Source organism: Leiobunum rupestre, chromosome 5 (assembly GCF_980474605.1).
Source record: "Leiobunum rupestre chromosome 5, qqLeiRupe1.1.hap1, whole genome shotgun sequence".
In the NCBI taxonomy this organism is placed as follows: Eukaryota; Metazoa; Arthropoda; class Arachnida; order Opiliones; family Sclerosomatidae; genus Leiobunum; species Leiobunum rupestre.
In genome coordinates, this window is record NC_143388.1 from 30,417,953 (window position 1) to 30,431,871 (window position 13,919).

The 13,919-nt window shown below is 36.4% G+C and overlaps 1 protein-coding gene across 1 annotated transcript in view; it reads left to right on the forward strand.

Moving 5' to 3' along the window:
- Positions 1 to 8,468: 8,468 nt before the first annotated feature.
- Positions 8,469 to 13,919, forward strand: part of LOC149944116 (tubulin polymerization-promoting protein homolog) — a 282,994-nt gene continuing 277,543 nt past the window's right edge. Inside the window, exon 1 of the mRNA XM_090175647.1 lies at positions 8,469 to 8,645. The gene's annotated coding sequence lies outside the window, so the exon portion shown is untranslated. The remainder of the gene's footprint in view (positions 8,646 to 13,919) is intronic.

Genomic DNA, 13,919 nt, shown 5'->3' on the forward strand with positions numbered 1-13,919 from the left:
TTACGTCACTGGCAACACCGTGACAAAAACGCGTCATCCAATTTATAAATGGGAAACGGAAGTTAGATGATTTTGAAAACGTGCAGGATTCCTCGCGCATTTCTAAAGCCCAACAATTTAATTTTTATTGGAATAGTATACTTTTAATTTGTTCCAATCAACGATAAATAATTTATCGTTGATTGGAACAAACTAAATGTATAAATAGGATGCAATTGACGGCTTTTAATATTCATTTTGCGCGTGAAAATACCTCTACATGTTATGGTAAAAAAAGCACGCAAAGAAGGCTGTGTGCCCAAGACATGTACCAGAATTAAAGGCTTCAAAAGTCGCTTGATGACTTAGGTCTAAGGTGGTGCCTTGGGTATTATCCTAGCTGATTATTATTATTATTAGTGTCGGGCGCTAAAACGTCATTTCAAAATCCGTCAATTGAGACTAGAAAAGGTAAATTATTTTTTGCGTCAAACGCTAAGGCTTTAAGATTTGATAAATGTGTTTTCTGTTTAGATTCCTACAACACATATTCAAAAATTCGCGTCCCGTGAAATATTTATTCCAGGCTCAATGATTAAGAAATAAGAATCAGCCAATGAGAGTGCACTCTTAGAAAAAAGGGTTCGTAATGGGTTTTTTTTAGAACTCCACCGTTCTTTGTGGAACTATTGCGGTTCTTAGTGATTTGAATGGTTCTAAGTTGAATCTCTGGGATAGATGTAGAACCTAAGCGTTTATTATAGAACCTTTGGGTGTTACACAGAACTTGTAGGTTTGTAATAGAACATTGGGGTTTTTTATGGAACATATATGGGTTCTTTCTTGAGTCCCCGGGTTCAACACAGAACATTTTGCCGTTTCTTTAGACCAAGGGTTCATTTCAGAACGTAAAAGGTTTATTTTTAAATCCGTGGGTTTGACATTGAACTTATGGTTTTATAATTCAGCCTCGGGGTTTTTAGTAGAACGTTACGATTACTTACTTGACGTCAGGGTTCATGATAAAACAATTGGGGTTTTATAGGAACCTAAATAAGTTTGTCTTTCATAACAATTTTTAAAAATAAATAAATTTTTAACTGAGTAACGCATTTTATAAAAAAAAAATACCTATACTCAGTAATAAAAATACTTTAATTTTAAATAACTTTAAATGTAACATTAAACATTCTCTAGGTGGCGATATTAAATTGCTTTTTTCTGTTCTCAATAGAAAGATAACGAAATATATTAGTTCTACTAAGATTTTTAAGTTTTGTATATTACGTTTCATTTTGTACTAAATAAAACATTTTATTGTTCGACTCAGCACAAATTAAACTTTAGCCTCGTTTTAACAAAAAATTACTGATCGAGATAGGAAAATAATTTCATTTTTTACATGTAAAAAATGAAATTATTTTCCTATCTCGATCAGCCAATAGAAATGTTAAGTTAAAAGGAACCACCTATGGACTGCATTGCAAAAGATGATGATAAAACAAGTTGGCAAGCCAAAATATACCTCTCCTCGGTAGAATTGTCCCTAGTGGTATTAATTTCTCGAGATAACCCTTAAAGATATATCTCCGCAATTTAGAGTTATTTGTTAAAAATATTAACCCATTTCTATCCCGCCCGGTATAAAATTTTAATTATAATTAAATAATTGAGACGAAACGACCAATTTTAATTTATTCAGAATATCATAAGTTAAGTAGTTACAACAGTAAGTTAGACGTACTATAACAATGCACAATTGAATTAAACCCTTTTACAGAACAAGTTTATCAGTTAAATATAATACGAAGCAAATTTTAATGAAAGAAATACCTACAGAGGCTTTTTGGAATTACTCGCTTACGAAATACTTGCCGCATCTTTAACGCTCATTTTATTTCAACACTCGCCCTTGATGAAGATACCGTAGATATCTGGTAGTGGACGACTCGTTCACTTCCTGTTGACGTTGTGACGCATACCACATGAAAAAGACCAATGCCGTCCAATTTCCAATATCATATAATGACTCGCACACCCAAGAAATCATTGACTGCGTTAGAAATCGTAGATATCCAAATATCCACACCAAATGTATTTACAAGAAGCAAAAACCTTACCATCAACAAAGCACAGAGAGCCACTTGACTAACCCCCACCTCTTAAAGCAATTAACGTTAAATTATCTCCTTTGAATTAACAGAACTATATATAGGTCGTTAAGAAAGTGGACCACCCACAGGGTCTACCCTTTAACCCTCTAATCTCGGCTGACTGCGCTAAAACAAGATTTAACCTTTAAAAAATACCAGATTAGGCCTTCATAAATTCATTAATAAAAAAAGACTTTATTACCTATTATGCTTACGATGCCTGTCTTAATTTCAGTGAATCTAAGCAGCTATCGGTGGTTCTGTGGTAGAGCGCTCGACTGCCAAGCCGAATGGTCTGGGTTCGAAACTTGGGTGGCGCATTTGTTTTTAATCAATAGAGAAACGCTAAATTAGAATTTCTTCGATGCAATAATTTCAATTTCAATTCTATTTCAATTAAACCAAAATTTCGTACTCTATTAAATACGCTTCCGATAAAGCTGAAGGTCTAATTTTCAATAAGGCGTAACAAGTGTCGGTGGTTCTGTGGTAGAACGTCCGCCTGTCAATCAGGAGGTCTCGGGTTCAAATCCCGCCCGATGCGATCGCAAATTGATACTAAGACGAATACCGTGTACAACTGGTGGAAACCCTGCCATTGGACGTTGAGAGGTAGCATTACACTCAGCACTCGGTCCGTCCCAAAGTCATTAAGAAGAAGTTGGAGAGAAAACGCCCATATAGACACAACAGACTCAACATGCACATCCATCAGAACACAAACACAACAAATTCAACACTCACAACCTACGCATAAACATTACAAAAACGTAATACACCAAACCGTCACGACGGTGAGCGAAAAAACACCATCCAAACCAAACCGCAAATGCATCCGTTAACGCTCACCGTCGCACGGTGGTTTTGCCAACCCTTTGAGAAACTGCGAACGCAGAGATCTCAAGAAACTGCGTACGCAGTGATTACACTTTGCACCGAAAATGCGAACGCGTTCGCAGTCCTGACAGACAGACACACCCACAGACCCACCCACAGACCCACCCACAGACCCACCCACAGACCCACACACAGACCGACCCACAGACAGACACGGTCGTTGTATAACCCCTCCTAGGTAATTAGCGAATAAGTAGATTATTCCATTAGAAAAGGGATAATAAAGCTAAACCCTAAACAAATTTGAAGAAATTAAGAAAAAACTTACTAATAGCTCGTACCGATAGATCTTCGAGTAAATAAAAAGACGCGAAACTCGGACCAAATAGATCTTCGAGTGAAAAACTAAATTAAATCAAATAAAATAGCCAGAAATTTCAACTGTAGATCGGTTTCGTCCTATTTGGGACTCGTCAGTACCGTGCGGGGAAATCTGGCTGGCGACTATAACACCGAAAAGAGAAACTAAGCCTAAACACGGCCAACTTTGATCTCCCGCGCTACAGCGGCCATCTCATTCGTTGACGTTTCTGTGTTAACCTATGAGCAAAAGATGTGTATGACGTGAGCGCACCTAGCGGATTATTATTTTTAGTATAGTTTTTACATTGAAGACAATATAAAAACCGAGCGTGGCGCTGAACTCCTACACGTTTTAGTACAGTTTATAAGGGGAAAATCCTTGCTCACGGAATTTCGACGAATGTGTTGGCCGCTGTAGCGCGAACAGCGCGTGATCAAAGTTGGCCGTGCATATAGCAACGGAAAGCCGAATAGGGGGAGAGTGATGGAGATTAGTATATACGCAATGTTAAGTTAAAAGGAACCACCTATGGACTGCATTGCAAAGGATGATAAAATTAGCGAATAATAATAACAATAATCAGCTAGGCTAATACCCAAGGCACCACCCTAGGCCTAAGTCATCGAGCGACTTTTAAAGCCCTTAATTTTAAGTAGACTAGTCCATTAGAGCTATTAGTAAGTACGAGCTATTAGTAAGTTTTTTTTTGATTTCTTCAAATTTGTTTAGGGTTTAGCTTTATTATACCTTTTCTAATGGACTAATCTACTTATTCGCTAATTTTATCATCCAGCCAATAGAAAGCCGGAACGCAACCGGAAGTAACGTAGCTTTGAGACGTGAAGATAATTTTAATGCCTTGTCGAGGCTACACTTTCCGTTCCTCTCTCTAATTTCTATGGTTAAACTCGCGAACACCTGATTTCTTTTCCGTGGTAACCTTTTCAATAGTACAATCAGTAATCGGCACGAATAGTTTCAGTAGCGCCACCAATCAACGCGTCTTCGAATAGAGCAGCCTAGACCAAGAATCTAAGGGGACTCGCTGTTCCCGATATTTGGACACGGTAGGCGTGGCCTAAATCGGAAGGCTTACTGAGGTACACCAGCCGCTTTGAAGCGCCTCAAGAACTCTGTTCAACTATCGCTACGAGAGGCTTAGTCGGGGCTTAGGCGACAGTACGAGTGAGAAAGTTAGGTTAGGCTTAGTTCATAACAATTTTTAAGATTATTAAGGAAATGGATTCCAGTGAATTTGATTAAAAAACTTCCGCCATACGCGGCTTTCTGGTTATTTTACTTAACACAAGGGTTAATTACCATTACTTCAACTTTTAAAAATAAAAGGTCTAAAACCTACTAAGCCTCATCATTTAACCATGTGTCAGAATTTATAGCCCGGTGTACCGGTAAGATTAAAACTAACACCACCGGAGGTCTATCATCATAACGCCACACAGAAAAAGTGTGTTTAGGTTTTGAACACATTTAAATGTTCTATACGTAAACACGATTAGAATTTGAACGCTTGAAAATGTTACGAAGACTAAAATGTGTTCTATTGTGAACACATTGCCATTCTCCTAGTGTTAGTCCCTTCGAAATAGATGAAAATTTATATCCTTAACACAAAACCTGGACACTTGTTCTGTGAACATGTTAATTCAAGGACATGATCTATGGTTTCGTGTTCTATAGCGATAAAATCTACATTCGGCTTTACCGCGATTTCCGGCCTCTTATCTAGAAAGTTTCAGAATTCGCGGCCAAAATTCGCATAGGACAGATACGAACGAACACAGTGAACCCATGGCTCCATGGTGGACCACTACGAACTTTCTTTCGCGCCTTTGTCGTAAAATTTGGTAAGTTTTAGTTTATTTACTGACTTTTTAAACTTAAAAATAGTTTTAGAAAATTTTCTACTAGTAATTTACAAATGCATAATAAATGTTAAAAATATTACTATTTCTCGCCAAGGCCTAAAGTTTAACTTACAAGTGTTAGTGACTACTTTTTAAAAGTGTAGAAAACCCTGATCTAATAATTTAAGCTATATTAAATGAAAAATAAAATAGTTTTTAACAGTTAACTAGGTTTTAGACCATCCAAGAGCTTCGTTTTGTAACTAGTCTTTTAATATTAATAAATATTCAATTTAAAGGGTTTTTACAATGGTATAAGGGTCCGGAGATTTTCAATATGTTCACAAGCTGAACATTTCCAGTACAAAACCTGAACACATTACATTTAGAACACTTTTAACCCTGAACACATGACATCATAAACACGTTCAAAACCCGAACATATTTCCACTTGAACACGTTCAAAACCTGACCATATTAATTTCTAATTGAACACGTTCAAAACCTAACCATATTTCTAATTAAACACGTTCAAAACCTAACCATATTTCTAATTGAACACGTTCAAAACCTAACCATATTTCTAATTGAACACGTTCAAAACCTAACCATATTTCTAATTGAACACGTTCAAAACCTAACCATATTTCTAATTGAACACGTTCAAAACTTAACCATATTTCTAATTGAACACGTTCAAAACCTAACCATATTTCTAATTGAACACGTTCTCGTTTTTGAACATGAGCAGAAAAGTAATGTATTGTGTTCAATATCTGAACACATTTTTTTCTGCGCAGCGAAGCCCGGACAGGTGACAAATCCAGCATGGGTAGTAGAACCCTACTACTGATGGTCTCACCGTCGACGCAAGCCACTCAACCCAGCAGAAGGTGCAACAATGGGACGACCAACCCCCCACTTCGCACACAGCAGTGGGAATAAGAGCCGATGCTCTAGCAACTCCGGCCGACACCCTACCTACGTAGGTAGAGAGCCATAGCCTTCAGAAAGAGCGTATAAAGGGAAACAACGGGCACACAGCGGTCCACGTAACCCGGCACAGCTGGCACCGGAGATCCCGGTGTGACTCCAAAAGGCCGGTAAACAGGACCGCCGTGCCCTCATACGGAGACCCGCCACCCCACAGTAGGCTACCCAATCCGCCGAGGCGGCCAGTTTGCCTGGACCCTCTCCGTTAGCCTGAGCCGAAGCTCAGTATCCAGCCCAAACCTGACCGAAGTCGGAAGTGGAGATAGGACCATTTAAAAAGAGCTAACATCTCCCAGTGCGCCACCGCCCTTATGGGTTACAAGAGCCGGACCCCGACTTCCCGGTAAAGCCACCAGTTATTGCACACTCCGACCCCTTAAGTGCCAATCATTATTTAACCTACAACAACGCCACCATTTTGTCGAAATTGAACGTGAACACTCCAGCTTGTCTACGAAACTACGCCGGAAATCGACTTCAGCGACGCCAAGTTTTTCCACATTGAACTAAAATTAGCCGTGATTTTCCAATTCCCATAATTCACGCGTGCTTTCTTGGTCTAATAATGCAGCCGCCGTTTCGTTACCCCACATTCACTATTTTTGACGCAACGGTCGCGCCTCCTATCGAAACTTTTGGTTGCAAATAAGATTATCCATTTACTGTCACGTGACTCACGCATAAGTTTCGTATTTTTATCGCTGTAATAATTTCGACAAACTGACACACCTATGGAATTATAATATAGTCAGTAATATTTATTTATGCTAAGGGAGAATGACTAGTTCATCATAGTATAATTTACACCCAGCACGAATGAAGTTGATAGTATGGTAATTTTAAATATAATGATAATATGGTTATTTTAATTATTATGATAATATGGTCATTTTAAATATAATGATAATATGGTCATTTTAAATATAATGATAATATGGTCATTTTAAATATAATGATAATATGGTCATTTTAAATATAATGATAATATGGTCATTTTAAATATAATTATAATATGGTCATTTTAAATATAATGGTAATATGGTCATTTTAAATCTAATGATATGATAATATGGTCATTTGAAATATAATGATGATATGGTCATTTTAAATATAATTATAATATGGTCATTTTAAATATAATTATAATATGGTCATTTTAAATATAATGGTAATATGATCATTTTAAATATAATGGTAATATGATCATTACAATTATAATGATAATATGATAATTTTAATTATAATGATAATATGGTCATTTTAATGATAATAATAATATGGTCATTTTAATTATAATGATAATATGATAATTTTAAGTAAAACGTTATAATTTTAATTGTAATTATAATAAAAATATCTATACTTATAATTATAATCACGTTTTGTTTATAAAAGTTTCCACTTAATTAGTCAATTAATCAACTTCGTGATATGAATTAAATGTTTGATTATCATAAATGGAAACGTACTACAACATTATTTTACGACATGACTAATGCTCGGAATTGTTTATTCATTATCCACAAATTTTCCGATTTATTTAAAAAACGTTGGTAAAAAGAATATCATTTTAACTTATTTAATTATGTTTTTTACGCAACCAAGCATTTATTTGAATAAAAGTGGCATTTATTTAAATAATTGTTTGTTTTATTTAAATAATAGGCTTATTCACTTTCGATTACTTAAACATTTTACAATTTTTATTCAATTTTAAATAAATATTATTTAAATATAGCCGAGCTTATTTTATTCATGGATAAAAATTAATCGAAATCCGAGCACTAGACATGACGTTTAAATGCCGTACGAGGCTCAGAAATAAATCAGAAATTTAAATATTCAAAATTAGAAAGGCCATGTCGGAATCCCCATCCGAATGCCGTTGCCACTATTTTCTGCCAAACTGGCATTTTTCTAAATCCCGGAAGTGATGGGACGATGGTACATCCTGGCTCAGGAAAATAAATCATAACTTTCCCTGTCTTCATATCCCCATCGGGGGGGGGCAAAAAAATTGGCTACATTTCCGAAAATCCGTATTCTAAATAAAACCTCTCTACGACAACCTAGCTATAATCCTTTAAAACGCAAGAAAAAGTAAATAATATAAAACAAAAAATATCTTTGGTAAAATAACGAAACGGAAACTAAAAATAGGCCAAAGACGTTTGGCTTTCGAGATAAGACAAGGGTTAGAATTTACGCTCGTTCTTTTAAAATTTTCCTCTCCGTCTCTCTCTCAGTGACCCAGTGACGTAGCTCCGAGTGTTCCTCGTTGCCTCCTAGCGGGATTGTGAGGAAACAGACTGACAGCGGGAAAATACACCCGTTTTAGCGTTACCTGCAGCGGCGAGTTTGAAAAAGAAACGCGTCTAACTGAAACGACAGCGGGTTTGTAACGGAAATCGTCGGTCGCTACGGAGTTACGTCGAGAGAAAATCTTATTGAGTCGTAAGTACCCGATTTATTGTTTCGTCTTAGGCCTAACAGCGGTTACGGGCGATTCCCAGCCAAGGCTACGCGATGTGCCGCCGGAGATACGCGAGCTGAGTCGGCGGCGCTGGCTTCTCTTATGCGGGGATTTTCCGAAAGGAAGGATCTTCACGAACATTTACTTCGCGGAAATTTCCCAATCGATATTAACGTTTTGAAGTCCCGGACGCGTCGACTTCCGAACGACGCGTTATTGCCCTCGCTTTAATGTCGTCTTCGCTACCTTCTATACGTTGAAATTGAGGCGTTTCTCAGTCGCGGAAGACCTAGGAACTTCTCTCGCTTGGCTATTTATACTATCTCGGCGTCGCGATGGAACTCGGCTGATGGTTGAGTGGACTGACTTAAGCCTTGTAGGCGTATCCGATGCTCTAATTTTGATACGATATACTTCTTATTAGGGCGCCATTACACCAAGAAGCCGTACTTTCTTAATGGTAGATGCCACTGTTGTCATTTTTAAATGGGGGAGCTTAATGGTTGCTTTGAATAATAGGCTATTAACCCAGGATGGTTTGTTTTGACCGAGGCTTAGTGGGGCTTCTCCATAGTATTAACGCTTGATCGTTTCGACTGATACTGATCACGTTTGTAACGCGTAGTCGCGCAGGAATACACGAATATATAACGTTTATTGCTCATCAGGCTATACGATTCGTAAATTAATGTTTGTACCTACATTTTTAACGGTATCCTTGTGACGTCACTAGTGTGCCAATTTGTACACGCCCTACTGTTTATCCATAAGTTTATTAATTATCTTTTAGGCCTAAGTGTGTCAGTTACCTATCTCTCGCATCTTAAATGGTTATGGAAAGTCATTTCTAGAATAACCACGCGAGGCTTATTTTTGTCGCTAGAGACGCTTATGACGTCAATTCTATACGACACTACACACAACGCTATCAGTAACTATTTCGACAAAGTTATTTGTTTTGTAATTTACTACAGAGTGTTCAATATGTCTATATGTAGAACTCCATTTTATGGGTGTGAATATAAATATCTAAATGGAGCTTTATCATATAAATACATTGGAAACAAAAACTGAATTATAATGTTAAAGGTTCTATGTAATCGCTATCTCAGATATTTGAACTTTGATCAGACGTGTTTACAGAGCGAATCAAACGTCTTCTGTTTGATAATCGCTTCAAAAAATAAGTATGCGTAATATTAATATAACATTGCACTTTGGTTTGCATACGCGTAAAACTTTAATCATTAAATGCATTTTTAAAATAGATAATTTTTGAAACAATTTTTCATGTGGCTTGCGTTGCCACGGTAACGCGCATAGGTCGGCCATGATATTAAGACGCCCGTGGTGGTCACGTGATATTTTGCCTCGTGATCTGTGACGTCAAATTAAGGTCATGTCGGTCGTTTCTAGGCGGGGCCTAGTTATGACGTATGCCTACGATCAAGCACCCAATGGCCTAGATGCTTGATAAACGTCTGGTAATACCATAAGGATATAATATTGTTATATAAGTGTGACACTTCTTATTCTACACATGCAAAATTTTTACTGAGAGCTATTCACAAGACAGACTGCAGTACGGGCTTCGCCGGCGTTTTCCGTCCACTTGCGAACGCGTCACATGTAGTATTTGACAGTGCCTCGCTAGGGGGAGATTTTCTTCTTGTGATGACGTCACTCCGTTACTAGCTCTCAGTAAAATATTCCCCAAAGTGACAAACTTATGAAACAATATTATAGACTTCTGCTAATACGTATTGCTTCCGCAAACTGGTACTCTCGTATGTTCTCCCAAAATATACATTAATACGCTCTTGGTGAAAAATTGTTAAGTAATTTTCCTCTATAAATTTCGAAATCATTAAATTTAAGATAAATACATCTAGATAAAGAATAAGATTTTAAAAAAACGCTGTTATTTTCTAAACTACACTTTTCAATCCGGTTTGTAAGAGTTCGGTGAAAGTAATTGAAAATCCCGATCATGAGGTCATGTTTTTATTTGACGAGTCACGTGTACCTGTGGTTTTTTCCCCTTCAAAACGCGTTCGTATTATATAAGTTTGCACTACGAACAAAGCCGGTAACCGTCGTTACCACCTTTGACACCGTAGTCGACTGACAATACGTTAGAATATATATTACATAACATTTACCAAAGGTACCCTTATTGGCGTGAGAGTTTGCGCTGATTATTAGATTGACTTAAGATGCATTTGTCAATATAAGCGCGTACTGGGGTGCTATTAGAGGTTTGATTTATGTTACCTTTCCGTTTATTCACGAAATTTCATTCTTCATCACGTTTTATTACGTGGCTTATCGTCTCTGTTAGTGCGGCTTTATCAAGTCGATCTTATTTGGCAATTTAACACGAGCGGGGGGTAGGGGTACAGTTTGTACTATTTTAGGTGTGGTTATTCGGACGACTTCTACCATTACTTTTCCAGTCTTTGACTTAACTTTCAAGTGACTGGAATTAAAGGTTTTAGGCCTTACGAAATAGTACGGCTGTTCAAAGGCAAAACCTACTAAACGACAATATTGCAAATTTCTCAGTTAGTTGTAAATTCAAGTTATTGACAATTCAATTTGTATAGACACCAAAAAATGTGTATAGGATTTTGAGATTCGGGATTTAACGCTGGATTTCAAGATTTTTTTTGGTTTTCTGATTTCTTAACTTTTGTCCCGGATTTCTGGATTTTCGCGGGATTTAAAGATTTATCGCGGGATTTAAAGATTTATCGCGGGATTTAAAGATTTATCGCGGGATTTAAAGATTTATCGCGGGATTTAAAGATTTATCGCGGGATTTAAAGATTTATCGCGGGATTTAAAGATTTATCGCGGGATTTAAAGATTTATCGCTGGATTTAAAGATTTATCGCTGGATTTAAAGATTTATCGCTGGATTTAAAGATTTATCGCTGTATTGCTGGATTTTAAAGTTTATCGCTGGGTTTTAATGTTTATCGCTGGATTGCAAGATTTTACGTCAGATTTCGGAATTTCTCTTCGTATTTCACGATTTCGCATCAGATTTCGGGATTTCTCGTCGGATTTCGTGATTTCACAATTTCTAGATTTTGCGTCGGATTTCCTGATTCCTTGTAGGATTTCGAGATTTTGAAAAAATCTCCGGATTTCTCTGAAAGTGTTCAGGATTTCTTTAAATGTCCGATCCCTCGCTCTGCGAAAACTAAACCTAAACCTAGATTTACTAATAGCTCTGAAAATCAGTTCGGTTTTAGTTTTTGCAAATTGACATACTTATTGTTTTTATGTCACTTATGATAAAAAAAAAGAAACTGAAATATCTAAAAATTATGAAAATGGCGTTTACAAGGCTTTGTCACGGGACAACCGCAGTATTTGGCGGTGTATATTAATTAGTCTGTTTCTTGGCATTGTGCCAGATTTCGAAGTTCGTATGAAATGGAGGGGCCCCCCAAATATTTTATCTCGGAGCGGAATAAGTTGGTTCCGATAATTAGACTACGCCACGCCCATTTTCTATAATTGATACTTATAAATATTTCGGCTACGGTCTGATAATAATAAAAACCCTAATGTTTCTTATACATTTGGGGTAAGTAGGTAATTTTAATAATCTTTTAAAAGAAACTTATTTTTACGAAGCCTTTTAAAAACATAATATTTTAATATTTAATGAGAATGGTTTTTCGCGTTTAAACTAAGTAAGCTGCGATAAAAATTAACAAATTGATATGCATTTTTAAAAAATATTTAAATTTTGTTATTTCTATGTTATTTTTGAGTAACAAAATGTATAAGCAAGAACATATTTAGGGAACTGAGAACGCAATTTCAGTACTCACTACATTTTCACAATTATATTACTCCGTCTGATAGAATGTGCTATATTTTTTGAGAACTTGTCTATAGTTAGTTACGGTAACGAGAAATTAAACTTTTAATTTACTTCATGTAATTTTAATAAAAGTTGAATTAAATGATTAAATTTATTGGTTGTATACTATTGGACCGAATCCCGTTTGACCGAATCCCATTGAACCGAAAAGTATTTTCGTTTATAGCCCAACATGGCGGGATTCAGTTGAATGGGAAATTTAAATCTGGTTCGTTTTCACTTCTGGTAGGTTAGGTTGGGTTGGGTTAGGTTAGGTTAGGTTAGGTTAGGTTAGTTCAGGTTAGTTCAGGTTGGGTTAGGTTAGGTTAGGTTAGGTTAGGTTGGGTTAGGTTAGATATGGCAGGCAACTATTTCACGTCGGGTTATTTTCCAAAATTAAACCCGGAAAATATCAAATTTCAAGGGAAAAAGGTCTAAAAATACACGTCGGTACGAAATAATAAATATTTAAGACATAGTTTTGTCCAAATTAGATATACTATCGTCACGTAACCTACGATATATAAATATGTATCACTAACGGTATATTGAATGAATTCGGTCGATTGGAATTCGGTTGAATGGTACATTCGGACGAATGGGATTTCGGTCCAATGGTCTACAATCAAATTTATTTACTTAACGGAAAATGTTTGTAAATTATCAATTATTAATAAATCAAAATATTATAAATATTTTAGAACAATTTCCCTTTTGACGGAGTTACTGTAGCAATTTGAATCGGCCGCGATTGAAGTACACATAGGTTATGTATTTTCTCTCCCCACCCCCTGTCGTGCAGTTCGACCATTGATCAAGTGGATCACCTCAACAAAGTCAAAATCCCTAATTATAAATAAATATAATGTTGGTAGTACTTGTTGCATATGTGAACAGGTAGACTCGTATGTTCTCAGTAGTCACCGTAACCTAAATACGTTCTTGGTATATATTTTAGAAGTTTTGAAACACCAGCGTCACCTTCTGGAAAATTCAAACTTATCAAGTATTTAAATGTTTTATTATATTATTATCTTTGAAAAACCCAATTTATAAATAAGCCGCTACCAGATATGTTTATATCGAAATTTATGCGTTGCGCATGGACCAAGAATCTAAGGGGACTCACTGTTCAGGCTTTAAAAAGCACGCGTTAATACTGTTAATAGGAAAATCATGGCTAATTTTAGTTCAATGTGGACAAACTTGGCGTCGCTGAGGTCGATTTCCGACGTAGTTTCGTAGAGAAGCTGGAGCGTTCAAGTTCAATGTGGACCAAATGGCGCCGTTGTTGTATGTTAAATGATTAGGCTTAGTAAGTTTTAGACCTTTTTATATTTGAAATTGGTTCTTTAAAAGTGAAAGTAATTGTAAT